At 42.5% G+C, this 12313-nt stretch overlaps 1 long non-coding RNA gene across 1 annotated transcript in view; it reads right to left on the bottom strand.

Moving 5' to 3' along the window:
• LOC115077057 overlaps positions 1-3169 on the bottom strand; it is a 167539-nt gene extending 164370 nt beyond the window's left edge. Inside the window, exon 1 of the long non-coding RNA XR_003852946.1 lies at positions 3072-3169. This is a non-coding gene — a long non-coding RNA (uncharacterized LOC115077057). The remainder of the gene's footprint in view (positions 1-3071) is intronic.
• Between the last annotated feature and the right edge of the window lie 9144 nt (positions 3170-12313).

Raw genomic sequence — 12313 nt, 5'->3', positions numbered from 1 at the left:
AGGAATTGTAACAGCTCCATCATTTGATGCCTGTCATCTTGTTCAGTCTGCAATTGGAAGGGAACCAATTCAGACATTTCCTTCACAAAATGTATGAAGGATAGGTCCTCTGGAGGAGAATGCTTCCTGCTTTCAGTAGGAGAAGGTGGTGATGGCAAGTCATCAGTGTCTGGAGATGAGTCATCAGTCCAGGTATCATAGGGATCAGCACCTGTCCCCCTAGGAACCTGAGAAGGACGGGATGATGGAATTCCTGAAGGTCCTGTCTAGGCTCTGAAGGCATCGAGGGAAAACTGGAGGCGTTGATGAAGGCATGATGCCTTCATCAATGCCTCCAGTGCCACCGGTGCAGGCATCGAGGGCATCAATGGATGGATCGTTGGCGTCGTTGGATGCATCGGCAAAACTCCTGATGGAGGAATGTGGAACGGTGTTTCTCCACCCGATGATAGGGTAAGCAGGGAAGGCACCGGAGTTATCGGTGACCCAGGATCCAGCAGTGGAAAAGCTGCTATAAGTGTGTCCATCTTCGAGAGCAGTGGTGCCAATGCTGCCGGAATGGGATCGATGGTCAGTTCCGCGATCGGCACCGATATCGGTGCCAGGGTAACTTGGAGTCTGTGCATCGCATTATCGATGGCCTCCTGGACCATCCGGTCCAGTTCTTCACGGAGACCTGGAGCAAGCAGCCCCGGCTCTGGAAGAGAAGAAGGAGGTAGAGGCTTAGCAGGAGGGACCACTGTTAAAGGCGGAGTCGCGGCTCCCGATACCCGTCCGGGTGAGGGTTGCCTCGGTGACCTGGTCACAGAAAGGGTTGATGCCTTTCCTGGCGGCTCGGACGATGGTGAGGTCAATGATTTTCCTTCCTCGATGGGATGTCGATGCCGATGTTTATGATCCCCTCGGTCCTGAAAGGGGGTAGAGGTAGTCGAAGGCAGAGAAGTCGTCAACGCTGGGCGGTCACCGGCAGGTGGCCGATACTGGCACGAAGTGGACGGTGCCGGTTCAGACGATGACGATGCAATTGACGGCGTCGGGTTTGAGAACGGAAGAGAAGTTCCATTTTCTCCATTCTGGCCTTGCGACCTTTTGGTGTCATTAAGGCACATTTGGTGCAGGTCAAGACATCATGCTCGCACCCAAGACACATTACACAGACTTTATGAGGGTCTGTTATGGACATGGTGCGAGTACAGTCCGGGCACCGACGGAACCCCGACGCCATGGCCTTTGAAAAAAGTGAGCCGCGGTATGGTCGACGGCCAGGAGGCCGCGAGGGCCAAACTCAACGGGAATCGACCAAAGACAGGTAAAAAAAAAACTTACCAGAGTACCGCGGAGTCAAAAATTCGAAGGAGGGACCCCTGTGGGGTATGAAAGTTTTTAGTAATTCTGAGAGGAAAATTCCTGTCAGGAATCTCTGGAGCTCCTTAACCTGCATGGCTACTGCTGCACGGAAGAAAGAAGACTGAAGGGGGACCCCTGCTGGCTGAAGGTTTAGTGCCATGCTGGGCATGCCCAGTAGGTGCCAGTCAAAGTTCTAGAAACTTTGACAAAAGTGTTCCGTGATTGGGCTCCATCCTGTGATGTCACCCATATGTGAGGACTACCATCCTGCTTGTCTTGTGAGAAAAATAAATATGCCACAAGCACATGGATGCTGCCGCCGCAGTGAAATGGAGAGGGGGTGGGAGGAACTGAATGTGGCATTGGGAGCCCTGAAGAAGCTTCTAGTACACCGTTTGGGTGAGGGACCTGCAGATGTCATCAGTCAATCAATTTATAAATCCCTCTGTATATTTAGTAATTTGAGTGCTTTCAATTTTTGGTATCAGTGAATCAGTGACATCAGCGGGTATCTTACAGAGTGCATGTAGCCTGTTTTTGTAATAAAAACAGTAGTTTTGGGCAAGTATATTATTTAAAAAGATGGCGATTTTTGTTGTCAGCCAGAGGAGAGGCTGCCATATTAATTTGAGCAACTGGGAAGCACATTGGCAAACCCAGCTCCTATATAACCATTTAACATTCTTTAAAATAATAAACCTTAATTTTGTCAGGGGTGGTCACCAGGAAAAGGTTCATTTATAAATTCAAAACTGAAATTTGAACTCTATAGTTGCTATTTTTCAAGTTATTTCTCCTGTTATGAAGAGACCCATAGGGACTGAAAGACTTAATAAAACCTATCACAGCTTGGTTTTGGTGGGTCTGATCACCAGAGAAGGGAATACAAAATTACCAGGTGTCTTTATTTTGAATAAAAATGTTCCACGTTTTGACTTAGTAACATAAATAGATCGGAGGAAGGCTGTAGTGAATTTTTTCAGCTGAATTTGACACAATTATTTTTGTGAGGGGTGAGGAGGCTGTTAAAAAGATTTTAAACTTTAAGATATTTTATTTGGGGATTTTATAAGTAGTAATATGTGTCCATTAATTTCAATGGGCTTTTCTTTTCCATTGAATTTAATAAGACAAACTAGGTCCGTTTTTAGAAAAAAATTGATCCAAGTTAGAATTCCGGAGCCGTTTCCATAACAACTCCATGGTTACACAAGCTTCACCTGTTACATTAGGTGAACAAGGAATTTTATACAAATTACCAAATTGTTTTTCCAAATTATTCCTATAAAAAGAAATGTATTGATTTCAAAAATTCCCTTTTAACTATCTTACTTGGATTAATTTACACACCTAGCTTATTATTTTACATTGTTACCGTACTATGATGGCACACGAGTGATTTGTAATCTATACCACCCATATTTCTCTTTATCGTGCCCTTCTGTAAACCGTTGTGATGGTATTTAACTTAACAACGGTATAGAAAAAATTTTAAATAAATAAAAGTATATTTATATTAGTCAAGTCAAGTTCTGGAAACTTTGACAGAAGTTTTCTGTGATTGGGCTCCATCCTGATGATGTCACCCATATGTGAGGACTACCATCCTGCTTGTCCTGTGAGAAAGCATGTGCCTTTCAATCATTTACCACTTATGACTATTAACTGTAACCAACTTTTACAAAATAACATATGAATATTATTGGATGTAAAGCAATACTCACCTGTGCTTACATGCATAGAACTAAATCACTGTAGCTGCATTCATTCCTGACATCGCAGTGTTTCGATAGCCCACTGCCTGCTTCAGAGGACAACTGTGGGAAAAAAAACCCCACAAAATTATCACTTTACTAGTTATTAAAAAAATAACACAATCCTATCTTACTATCTTATAACAGAATGCTACTTCATCGTGTGCTTCAACATGGCTGCAAATGCTGAAGCTTTTTAAATAGCCCCACTGGGGAAGCAAGCATATTCACAACCAATCACAATCCTACATGTAAAAATAACAATCCTTCAAAAATATATTAATATTTACAAAATCACAAACCAATCCACTTCCTTATTGAAACCAAATGGATGCATAGTTCCTAATTTATAGATCCAGTACTGTTCAGACTGAAGGAAAACTAAATCGAAATCTTTGCTAAGTGTTATTTTATCCAAAATGGAAAATGTCAAATCTTCAAAAGTGTCCAAAAGGGAAACAAAGGGGGCCTCCAATTTGCTGCTATTTAAGCAACTGAAGTGTTTGATTATTTGCTGTTTAATAACCAGACACATTTTCATAATATATCACCTTATTGTGGCACCTAATCAAATATACCATCCCTTGAGTAAGGATGTACGTAAACAAAACTTATACTGAAACAAACTAGGTAACGGAAACACATCCACATTAAACGACTGGGCAGACAAAACACTCACCACAAGGGTAATATCGCACAGGACCTGAATTTACCAGCTGAGACTCTTCTCGCATACCAAATGCATATAAGTGAATTTTCAGAGGAGATACATGTGAAAATGTAACATACTAATGTAGCAATTTTCAAGTCATTTACGCACTAAGGGCCGGATTTTAAAAGGTTTACGCGCGTGTAAGTCCCAGGGTTAGTGAAAGGGGATGTCCGGGGGTAGGGTGGGGCTAGAGGCGCCCGGCAGAGTGCTGGCGCATGCAACCTGCTCAGAAGCAGGCGCAAAAGGTAGGACAAGGAATTGGTAGGACAAGCAGACTGGGAAGGAAATGGGGAAGGCCCCGATGCTTCGCCACGTGTAACTGCATATGTCTTCCCCCCCTTGCATGCGCTGATCTGGAATTTTATAACATGCGCGCAGCCATGAGTGCACGTGTGCAATGTTTTAAAATCTATACTTAAAAGTGCACTTAAGTGGGTAAATCCCATGGACAATTCAATGGCATATATTGTAGCTATTTTCAAAAGCCCACTTACATGAGCAAAGTGCATTTACATGCGTAAAACCCTGATTTACGTGTGTAAATGCTTTTGAAAATTAGGCCTTAAGTGTGCAATCTGATCACGTAAATTCCTACCCTTTTAAGTGCAAAAATAAGGGGGCCTGAAAAACCGAGTGACTCTTCAACAGACGCCAGTACTGTCAGATACTACATTGAATGAGGTAAGCATGAGGTGGATAAGGGAGTATACAAACCAGATGATGGTTATGAATGAGCTAACTAGTCTCCTCCGAGTCCATCTAGCTGTAGTATGCACACTTTTCACAATATGCTTATGATAACCCTTCTCAAGGAATCTATTCTTCATATACTTCGCTTGCTCCTTAAATTCAGATGTAGATGAGTATAGCCTGCACAAGTACAAAAGTTGTCCAACAGGTAGATTCAACCAAAATCTCCGAGGTAGACAAGTGGAATATTGCAATTTGTTATGGACTATCTCCTTAAGGTAAATCAAAAAGTCAAACGTTATTATTCAAACTAATCAAGATTTCCAAAAACAAGATGACACTTGTGCTCACTGTATAAATAAAGTGAAAAAGCAGAGTTGCTTACCTGTAACAGGTGTTCTCACAGGACAGCAGGATGTTAGTCCTCACATATGGGTGACATCATCAGGAAGGAGCCCAATCATGGAACACTTTTGTCAAAGTTTCTAGAACTTTGACTGGCACCGACTGGGCATGCCTAACATGGCACCAACCCTACATCCAGCAGGGGCCCCCCTTTAGTCTTGTGTATAGCAAAAAGTACGTGCGAAAAATAAAATAAATCGCAAGCGAACCCAACTCCGCAGGGTGGCGGCCGGGTTTCGTGAGGACTAACATCCTGCTGTCCTGTGAGAACACCCGTTACAGGTAAGCAACTCTGCTTTCTCACAGGACAAGCAGGATGGTAGTCCTCACATATGGGTGAGTAGCGAGCTGAGGATGCCCAAGCAATGCACCAAATGCACCCAAAGACGTGCAACTTTGGGTAGTTAAGCTGAGAATAAGTTGCGTAGAACAGACTGGCCAAAAATGGAATCTTGCCTGCCAGCCTTATCTAAGCAATAATGGGCTGCGAAGGTATGGAGAGAGCTCCAGGTCGCAACCTTACAAATATCAACAAGTGGCACAGCCAAAGGTGTGCCACAGAGGTTGCCATGGCCCTCACAGAGTGTGCTTTCACACGGTCTTGTAACGGAATGCCTGCTTGCTGGTAGCAAAAGGAGATACAGTCCACCAACCAGGAGGAAAGGGTCTGTTTTCCCACTGGATTTCCCAATTTGATGTTATCGAAAGAAACAAATAATTGAGTGGACTTTCTGTGGGCTGACGTCCGCTTCAGATAAAAGGCTAGGGACGCTTGCAGTCCAGGGAATGTAGAGCCTTTTCTCCTGGGTTTCAACGGGGCCTTGGGAAGAAAGTAGGTAAGATGATGGATTCATTAAGATGAAATTCCGACACTACCTTTGGTAAAAACTTAGGGTGTGTACGGAGGACCACTCTGTCATGTACAATTTTAATATAAGGCGGGTAGGTGACTAATGCCTGTAACTCACTAACTCTACGAGCGGATGTTATAGCGAGAAGAAACATTCTTTCCAGGTGAAATAGCGGAGCTCACAGGAGTGGAGAGGCTCAAACAGAGGTTTCATGAGCCGTCCTAAGACCACGTTAAGGTCCCAAGTGGGAGATGGAGGGTGCAATGGAGGTTTCAGCTGGAGCAAACCTCTCATGAAGCGTGTGACTAAGGGCTTTGTTGAAATAGAGACATCTCCTATTCCATTGTGGAAGGCGGCTACCGCACTGACATGCACTCTTATAGAGGAAGTTTTCAGACCTGATTCTGACAGATGCCAGAGATTGTCCAGAAACTTCACACAAGTGAAGGGGTCTATGGACATAGACGTGCACCAGACTGTAAACCTTTTCCACTTGGAACGATAAGAGCGTCTCGTGGAAGGCTTTTGTGAACTACCAGGACTCAGGATACTGACTCCGAAAGGTTAAGGGGTTGAAATATTAACCTTTCACCATCCAGGCCATCAGCGACAAGGCCTGGAGATTGGGATGGCGCAGGCACCAGTTGCTCTGAGTTATCAGAAGTGGATCCTTCCCTAGAGGGATTCGCTGGCGAACTGATAGATCCTCGGGAACCAGACTTGGCATGGCCAGTGAGGGGCTATCAGAATCATTAAGCCCCTGTCCCTTCGTAACTTCACATAAGTGGAAGTGGGGGGTACGCATAGAGGAGACCGCTGGACCACGAGAGGGCAAAAGCATCCCTCGGCTGTGAGTGGCGGCTGCGAGTGGGCGAGCAGTTCTCTACTTTGTGGTTGTGGAAGAACACAAAGAGGTCTATGTGTGAATACCTCCAACACTGGAAGATTGTGTCCACTACCGCAGGGTTGAGAGACCATTCGTGCGGATGGAAGGTCCGGCTCAACCTGTCTGCCAGAACATTGTCCACGCCCACCAAGTAGGTCGCTCTGAGGTACATCGAGTGGGAAAGAGCCCACACCCATATCTGTGCAGCTTCCTGACACAGAAGGCAGGTGCCCATTCCCCCTTGCTTGTTGATGTTCCACATCACCACCTGGTTGTTGGTTTGAATCAGGATAGTCTTGTTTGAGAGGCAATCCTGAAAGACTCTGAGGGCATATCTGATTGCTCGAAGTTCCAAGAAATGTATCTGATGTGTGGCTTCCTCTGGAGACAGGGACCCTGAGTCTGTAGGTCATTGACATGAGCACCCCAACCTAGATTGAAGGCATCTGTCATTAGGACAATTTGAGGCTCTGGAACCTGAAAGGGAAGGCCTTGAAGGAGATTGGAGAGCTGCATCCACCAGGCCAGTGACAGGTGGAGCTGCTTGGTAACGTGGACAATGCTGGACATTGGCTGGTAAGCCTGAGTCCACAGGGACTTTAGAGTCTACTGCATGACTCTCATGGCGAGGCGTGTCACTGGAGTGACATGTACAGAGGATGCCTGTGACCCAGCAACATGAGAAAATGATGAGCTGTCGAATAATGCCGATTCTGGAGGCATTGTGCAAGGGAGATGAGAGTACGAGGTTGGTCCTGAGGGAGGAATGCTCTTGCCTGCATGGTGTCCTGGTCGGCTCCTATGTAGGATAGGGTTTAAGATGGAACTAGGCTGGACTTGGGGTAGTTGATCAGGAACCCGAGAGACAGCAACATATGGATAGTGAGACTTAAAGAGGCTAATGCAGAGCCCTTATCAGCCAATCGTCGAGATAAGGGTAGACATGGATGCCCTGACATCTCAAGTAGGCTGCTACATTCTCAAAATGTTATTTACATCTTACAATGCACCTGTCTGCAAATTTATGTAGGTCAGACATCAAGACCTGTCAAAGTTCACCTTCACGAGCATCGTAGTAGATTGAACATGAGCAATCTGGATGCATTTTTTTATTATTGACATTTGCGCAACTACTTTGAACCATAATTGATGGAGTCACTCCTTCAGATTGAGGAGGTGACATCAAAACTTTATTAAATTATAAAGAATAGTGCTGGATATTCCAGCTCTTGTCTAGTTTTCCCCGAGGTATGAATGACAATATTGAATGGATGTCCCTCCTCTAAGCCAAGTAGTTCATCGATTGACTGACTCCAAATTACATAGCCTTTGATTGGTCATTTTTTATTTGAACAGGGGCTTTAAATAGACACAATAAAATGATGGCTCTCAGGAATGACGCCGAAAGTAGCATTTCTTTGAGCTTACACGTGTATTTTGGACATGTATGTCATTAAGGTTTAATTTTTACCCCATCTAACTCAAGTCTGTTTGTTTAACAGAAATTATTTTTTAACAAATGTCATTAAAGTTTAGGGCTATGCATGTTTAATCGCTACCATTCTGTCGTAGTGTATGAGACTTGCCAACGATGCGCCCCTGAAGAAGAAGATCCTCTTCGAAAGACGAGCAGTGTCAGGCAAATGCAGGACATCATAAAATAAATGTCTAGAGTGGTACAGTGAATGAATCCGGGTCCTCAGTACAACCAAGATAAGTGTCATTTTTGTCTTTTAGAATTAGAAATATATGAAAGTATTTCCTAAAGACAATGGTCTAAAAAGAAAAAGAAAATATCCATTATTGGAAAGAGAAAAAGTTAAAAAAATATATTTTTATTAAAAGACCTATGATTAGAAAGCATTACGGGTATATGATTCACTTGCAGTGACGTTAGTCAAGTGTTTGAAGAATCACAAATAAGTGATTTCTATTACCTGAAACCCTATGAGGTTTTGAAAATGACAATAAAGTATATCCTGTCATATGGCTATTTAGTTATTATCAAAGCCTTACCCAAACATACATTAATCTCTTTTTTAATACTAATAGTAGGATCTGATGACAACGAAAGATAAAAATTGGTATCAGCTGTCTATTAATTTCAGCAACATATGCAGAATAGTCCATTACCACAACTGCGCCCTTGTCAGCAGGCTTGTAACAAATTGAACACAGCTCTTTCAACAAAACTCTTTCCATGCAGGAAATATTTTCTAACATTTGCCCAGATTGTGTAATCACAGCAAGCATAATCCTTCTTCACTATTTCACAAAACATAACTAGGTCTATATTCAAACACAGTCTGGATAGCAAAGTTAGCCAAATAAACTTATCTGGCTAACTTTGGATGCATATTCAGTAGTGCAGCCACACAATTGAATATAGCCGGCTATCTTAAGTAATCTGGCTAACTATATCCAGCTAACTTTAGGAGAACTCTTTTGACCCGACCAGACATAGCTTGCTAAGTCATCCGGCTAACTCTGAATATCGGAGTTAGACAGTTAACTTAGCCAGCTAATTCAAGTCCTCCCAGTTACGTCCCCAGGATGCCTCCAATTTATCAGACTAAATTCTAGCCACCTAACTTATTAGCTGGCAAGAATTTAGCCGCATAAAGGCTGAATATAGCTGGGTAATCCATTTAGATGGATAACTTTTATCCATCTAAATGACTTTTGAATATCAATCTCATAGATGATAGGGTCCACGAGGCCTGGAGGCACCCAATGGCATGTTATAATAGAATTATCTAAACTGCTATTTTACTCACACTGGCCAAAAAACTGTTGTAAGTGGAGTGTCCTAATAAATTTATAGAGACTAATAATATCCATTTGCAAAGAGTCAAAGCAATTGGTAGGCACAAAAGAAAGTCCCTTCTCCAACATACTTAATTGTGTATTAGTCAGGGTCTTGAAAGATTTATAACTGAAGATTCTTGTTGTGCTGAGACCTGGTGACATGCCATTGTCTGCTGGAACGTATCAAAGGAGGGTCCTTGAAACTGTTGTTCATGTCCAGGGTTGTCCCGCAATCAAATCTAGATTTTATACCAGAGCTACCTATACGCCAATCTCCAATTTCTTTACTAGGATGGTGATCGATAGCATTTTGTATTTCTATTTACTCTGAACTAAAACTCTACCATGCAGTGTTTTTGCAAGTGTCCTGTTGCTGAACTTGATAATATGTGAGTACTAGCAGCACAAAAATCAGATTGCTTTCTTCCAGGATGAGTTTGCCCTTGACTGGTTGCCATGACAATCCATTTTCTCTTCTCTCTTTTTTGTGAGCTTATCTCTTTACCAAGCGTTTGCTTAGGTAATAACACTATAGTTTGTTATCATGTATTTCAAGGATTTTAAAATGTTGTTTTTTTAAATGAAATGCTGAAACCATAGCCTTAGGATTCTAGGGTCTTCTATTTTTAGCCTATCAGATTGAAACAGCTTATGCATGTTTTAGACTTTCTTGTGAAACAACTGTAATAAAGAATCAAGGGGTTTCTTTAATTGAAGGTTCAGCTGATTTGATGTATTACAAAACAGTTGGTACTTGATATGCTCAAATAGTACTGCAATACTGAACAACACTAGTTTGATTAAAGTTCGGACTGCATAAGAAATGGCTGAGAAGATACTGATTTTTCTTAAAGTAGATTTATAGAAAACTAACAGAACTCCCTCTTGTTCTTGATCAAAACATTGCAGGTCTGGAGATTCTCTGGCTACAGATGTTGATCATCTGACTGGCCAGCAGTTGACCAAGATTAAGTGAGGAGGAGTGAACTAGGTTTAGAGCACTGGACAATGGTACAGGAGATGTCTTCTAGTAAGGACTCTAGGGTCAGTGGCTGTGTGAAAACATTTATTTTATACACATCTGTATTTGGGAGGATACATTAATCCTCATGGCTGAATTAACATAAATGTAAAAGTTTAGGTTTGTAATAGTTGCATCAGCAAGTTACCGCAATACTTATTTGTTTTCAATGTCCTTGTTGGTTGCTGTCCAAATGAATTCCCCTTTTCCCTCTGCCATTTTGTAAGCTTATTTATTTAGATTTATATTCCGCTTTTTCCACTTTTTTTTCAGCACTTCAAAGTGGATTACATTCATGTACTATAGGTATTTTCCTATCCCCAGAGGGTTTACAATCCAAGTTTGTACCTGAGGCAATGGAGGGTAAAGTGACTTGCCCAAGGTCACAAGGAGTGACAACAGCAGGACTCAAACCCTGGTCTCCTGGTTTGTAGCCCGCTGCTCTAACCACTAGGCTACTCCTCCACATTAAAGCAGAGAGCAATGAGTTGCATCAACAGTATGAAGGCTTATTGGTTAAGGGTAGTAACTGCCATACCAGCACGTTATGTGCTCTTTTCCTCATTTCCATACTCTATCCTTTAGGAATCCACAGTGTTTATCCCATACCCTTTTGAAATCTTCCACCATTTTTGTTTTCACCACTTCCTCTGGAATGTAAAATATTAAATGGTTAACTGATTAAGGATAGTGGAATTTGTTCTTGAACCTTGTTACTTAACTATTTTATATGTTAGCTTTCTTACAACTATAGGATTGGGCCCCTTAGTCCATGGAAGTGTGCAAGCTTCTCTACCTAACGCTGCTTTACAGTTGCTACTCTGCTATGATTGTCTTCTGCCTCTGCTCTGGCACCATACCCGCCTGTCTCCTGTTCTGCATTTGCAGAGCCAGATTTAGGCAGGGCAACACCCCCCTGGGAGGGTTGTTCAGAGATCCATGCTTTTTGCTGGCTCTGAGGTGAGGGCAAAGATTGCTGCTCAGTTTCTGGAAGAGGAGGCATTACAGAGCATGTACAGAGGGTGCCCCCTGTGACTGACAGCAGTGGGTTGCCAAGCCATTGCCTTCCCTGTGGGATGGTGGGATCCTCATGCTCTCTGTGTCCCCCCCCCCCCCCCCTTCTCCACTACAATTTGGGCAGCAAGGGGGAAGCAGCAGGCTGGCTGGTGGCATTGCAAGCCTAGCAGCACATTTCTGGCTTTGATTCTTCTCGTGTGTTTCCCTGTGGTTGTAGCATAAGGGTTGGAGGCGGTGGTGCTGGTTAATGCTTAAACCATTAACCATTAAAATTTTAATTATTTAAACAGAATATTTTAAATTATATTTACATCCCTAGTTTCAAGTCATGTGTTGTTTTCTGGCACTTAATCTTGGCCCTAAATAAAACCAGATGCAAATGGCCATGGGTATTTTTTTTTTTTTTTACCTGTAGCAATTTTCCCTTTAAAATTTGATACAAAGTCCATGGTGGGCTGTGCACACATGATAGGCAGTTTGTTGACTTTCTAAGTCAACAAATAAAGAGACTGATGTACTACTGTTTTTTTTCCCAGTCTATGTCTATGAGGAAAAATGCTTGTCACTTTTGTCCTTTTGTTATCATTATTAGCAGTAACAGTTGTTTTAACACTTGTCACTGTTCTGATATTTCCTATTATTATCTGTTTCATCAGTGACATTCATATACTCATGCTCCAGTCCTTTAGCTACACAACGTCGTACGAGTCTATACATTCAGGTACTAAACTGTCAACCCTAAGATCCTATTTTTTTTCCCAGCAAAATCAATATAGAAATAATAGATCAGTAGTACTGGACTGGCTTCTTGGGAGATCCTGG

The sequence above is a fragment of the Rhinatrema bivittatum genome, chromosome 15 (genome assembly GCF_901001135.1).
Source record: "Rhinatrema bivittatum chromosome 15, aRhiBiv1.1, whole genome shotgun sequence".
Taxonomy (NCBI): domain Eukaryota; kingdom Metazoa; phylum Chordata; class Amphibia; order Gymnophiona; family Rhinatrematidae; genus Rhinatrema; species Rhinatrema bivittatum.
This window is presented reverse-complemented; position numbering and strand designations above follow the sequence as displayed.